Source organism: Suricata suricatta, chromosome 5 (assembly GCF_006229205.1).
Source record: "Suricata suricatta isolate VVHF042 chromosome 5, meerkat_22Aug2017_6uvM2_HiC, whole genome shotgun sequence".
NCBI lineage: Eukaryota > Metazoa > Chordata > Mammalia > Carnivora > Herpestidae > Suricata > Suricata suricatta.
In genome coordinates, this window is record NC_043704.1 from 2,507,399 (window position 1) to 2,511,561 (window position 4,163).

A 4,163-nucleotide genomic window follows, 5' to 3' on the forward strand; every position below is an offset into this window, starting at 1 on the left:
CCCCAGGTCCTCCCCCCCAGCCCCTCCCCTGCAGCACAGACCCCCAGCCCCTCCCCTGCAGCACGGACCCCCAGGTCCTCCCCCCCAGCCCCTCCCCTCCAGCACAGACCCCCAGTCCCTTCCCTGCAGAACAGACCCCCCAGCCCCTCCCCTGCAGCATGGACCCCCAGCCATGGAACCCTGGCCAACATGGCCAAGTGGGCACGGACCAGAGGGTCTAGATCTTTGGTTTGCCAGGACAAACCAGACATCTGGATTTTTCTTTTTTTTTTAGAAATCTGGATTTTTATATACAATTAGTTATTTTTAACAAACTGCAGACCAAATAAAAAGTGTTGCTGCCTGGGGCAGCTGGGTGGCTCCGTTGGTTCAAGGCCCAACATCGGCTCAGGTCATGATGTCATGACTTGTGAGTTCAGGCCCCATGTGGGGCTCTGCTGACAGTGCTGAGCCCACTTCAGATCCTCTGTCTCTCTCTCTCTGCTCCTCCCTGCTTGCTCTTTCTCTCAAAAATAAGTAAAAACACTTAAAATAAACAGAAAAGGAAAGCATGCTGCTGCCCGAATTCAGCCTGTTGTAATTGGTACCACCTCTGGTCTAAGGTATCTGTTTAACGTCTGAAAGGGAGTCACTGGGCCAATGGGCTGTTCGTGAACGCACACGAGAGGCAGAAACACGGATAAGGCCGTGTGCCGATGGAAACCAAAGGAATGCGCGTCCGTCTCAAGCAGGTGCGGAGGCAGGATGGGCTCTCTGACGGGGCGTGCGGACTAGGGAAGGTGGCCGGGGAGAGCCAGCGTCCGGCCGGAACGGGACCGCTGTCGGCCCTGAGTGCCCGCGGGAGGCCCTCCTCGGGTCTACATGGAGATGGAGTCCGTGAGAACGGACTCTGACCCGCGTCAGCCGCGTGCGCTTGTGTTGTACGTCGGGTGGGTGCCGTCTCGCCGTGGCCTTGACGTGCGCCTCTCGGCGCTGATGGCCCCACGTGCTTCCCGGAGCCCCTCCGGCCGCCCCCTCCTGGGCGCCTGCCCGGTAGTTGTGTCCCGCCGTGTTCTCGCGTGTGCGACTCGGGCCTTCCCCCAGCCCTGTTCTGTCTTCTCACTTGATTCTGATGATTAGAAACTCACTTCCTGTGCATTATCCATCCTTCCTTCTACGGGCCGTGCCTTTTTGAGAGACCCTTCCCCAGCCGGGGGCACGAATGCCATCTCCTGTATCTCCCAAGGGGGAGAGAGGTCTGCGGTGTGCGGCCCTCGTGCAAGTCCCCCTTCCCTTCTCTGTGGGAGAAGCGGGGGGCCCAGGGCTCTGCCGTCCCCACATGGAGCCCCAGTTGTACCAGTGCGGGCTCTCTCCCTGCCGACCCGGCGCCACCACGGCCCGGGCTGTCCGGCCCTCTGTCCCTCAGCCCTGGTCTCTGCACGCCCTTCCTGCGGCCCTTGGGGCTGCCGGCCCTCCCCGCTCCCTGCCGCCCTGGTCTTCTGGGCCTCATGAAAAGCCATCAGGGTTGTGGCCGCAGTCACACAGACTCTGGAGATGAGCTGGCTTACGGGCGCTGGCCTGCTGCCGTGAGCCTGGCCTTGCCTCCATCTGCGGAGACAGCCCAGGCCTTCAGTGAGGCTCCAGCACGTTCTCCGGCCTCACACGCTGCGGTCCGGCTCGTTCCCAGGTGCCCTTATCACTTCCGTTGCCTTTGTAAGTGGCATTTCTAAACTTTAGTCTTTATTAAAAACATTCTCAAGCTCCTTGTTGGTGTTGAGCAGACATGCACTTGATCCCGGGAATTGCTCGGACAGCCGGCCGCCTCCCCCGTCGGCTTCCTGTCGGGCGCGTGTGGACGTTTGCTGTCTCAGGATCCGGATGGTGGGTGAGGACTCTGTGTCTTCCTTACGCCTTCCTGCTCTAGGCCGCGTCAGGGCCTGCCGGACGGCGTTGAACGGAAACACGACAGGGCGTCCTGTCTCCTTACTGATTTTAGGGAAATACCGCGACCGCCTTCCCTCCCGGCGCTGGCGCAACAGCGAAGCGATTCCGAATCTTGGTTCCGACTCGTCCCCTGCTCCCCCTGGGATCCCAGGTGGCAAAACCGAGAAAAACAGAGACGGGAGACTCGCTGTCGGGGCACGAGAGATGGGCCCCGTCAGGCGCGGGCCCCTGCACCAGAGGCCATGGCCGGAAAAGGTGCGGAGACCAGGCGCTGGGGACCGCGTGGTGCTGGGGACCGCGTGGCGCTGCCGGGGCTCCGCCGAGGGTGTGAAGGGGTGCCTCACTGTGCAGGCCGTGTGCTGGGACCAGCTACACGCCAGCGAGTGCACATCGGACCTGTGCGCTCAGTGACCTGAGGCACAAACCCTGGGATTGCTCTGACCACCCGTCTCCAAAGAGAGTGAGGAGGAGACTTCTGGAATATTCACACGGTGGGAAGAGAAGGAGGTGGTTCCACGTGCGTGTGTCTCGAGGGTCTGCCGAGCGGGGGGTGGGGTGGGGGCCGGAAGGCTGCTGACCACCTGGTTCCGTCCACACAGAGCAGGCCGGGCCGTCCACGCTGCCGGCCGTTGGGAGGGGGCCTCCCAGCGGGGCACTGCGACCCCCCCAGCCACGTGTTGGTTGCACAGGAGGTGGCTTGTAGAAATCTGAGCCGCACCCCTGAGATGTGTGCGCTTTGCTACATGTGCCGAATGTTTAGATTAGCAGTTCTGAAACAGACGGAGGAGAGAGCTGGCGATACAGAGACGGGCCAGGGAGCCCAGCATGCGTGTCGTCCGCGGCCCAGAGAGCCTGGCCAGGGGGCCGGGGGTGCGGCCCAGTCCGAGAGCCGCCTGGAGCCTGGCCCAGGCGGGGCCGCAGGGAGACCCTCCCCCCGCTGTCCTGCTCACACGCTGTGCGCGGCCCGCACGGTCGGTCGCCCAGCAAGGGGACGAGAGCAGGCGGCCTGGGTCCCCCACAGGACGACCGGCGAGAACGGGGCCGCAGACTCGTCTGGACGTGGGCCTCCAGGGCCCGGCGGGAGGCGGGGCGGTCAGCCGCCCCAGGCGCCTGGTGGTGGCAGGAGGGTGGCGCACGGCTCTGAGGCTGAGGCTCGGGGAGTGACGGGGCTCCTCACGGTCACGTGCCGCCAGGGCGTCCACTGCTCTCCGGGGGCGCACGCTCCAGGCCCACTTTGCAGGTGTGAGGTGACCCGGGCAGGGCCGTGCGCCGGCACCCCCCCCAGGGCCCAGTTGGCCGACGGGCCGCACGCCTCACACCTCAGAAACGGGGCAGCGCCCGCCCCCCGCCCCAGGAAGGCTCCTGGGTTCAGAGCAACGCACAGTGGGATGAGGGACAGGTGAGAACCCTCTCCAAGCTCTCCTGTGTCCGGCGATGACATCCCGGGAGGGACTCGAGGCTGCTCCCCGGAGGGGGTGGGCTGGCGCGGCGGGGGTGTGGCACGAACACACCTCCTCGGACGACCTCACCTGTTCAACAGTGGACTTACGGAAACGGAGACCCCGCGTTTTCCTGTAGACGCCCCCTTCCAGGGCGAGAAGGCTCTCTGGTCTCTCGGTGTACTTTGCCGGAATGTTCTACGAAGACCATCTCCACGTGCACTGAGTGGGTCATCCGTTAGTTGGTGAAGCCGCGAAGAGGCTTTGCTTCCTGGAAACGCCCCGTCTTGGCCGCGGGTCGCTGATGTTATGAGGTTGGTTGGTGTGTCATGTCTCGTCTGGGCTTGTGTGCCCCTGTGCGCCGGGTGAGTCTGGCTCACAGGTGTCCGCGTCATAGGGTCCCCGTCCGGTCTGGTGTCTGGATTGCGCCGGTCTGGCGGGCGCGGTGGCCCCTCTCTGTGTGGTGTGCGCCACCACGCACGCTCGGGAGTGCGGGTCTCACGTGGATCCTCGGTCTGTGTGCGTCCTCCGTCATGCCCTCTTCGGCTGCAGGTCTGTTCAGGTTTCTGGACGCTCTTTCTAGGGAGGAATGTGCGTGAGCGAGCCGATGCCGTGTGACAGGTGGCCCCCACTTGGTGGCTTTAAACTGCAGCGCATGTCGTGTCCCTGTCTCTGTGGTCCGGGAGCCCAGGCACAGCGGAGCCGGGTCCTCAGGCTCCAGGCGCCCACGGGCTGCGGTCTTACCTGAAGGCTCGACGGAGGGACCCCTTCCCGGGCTCCCCCCGCGCGGTCGTCAGGATT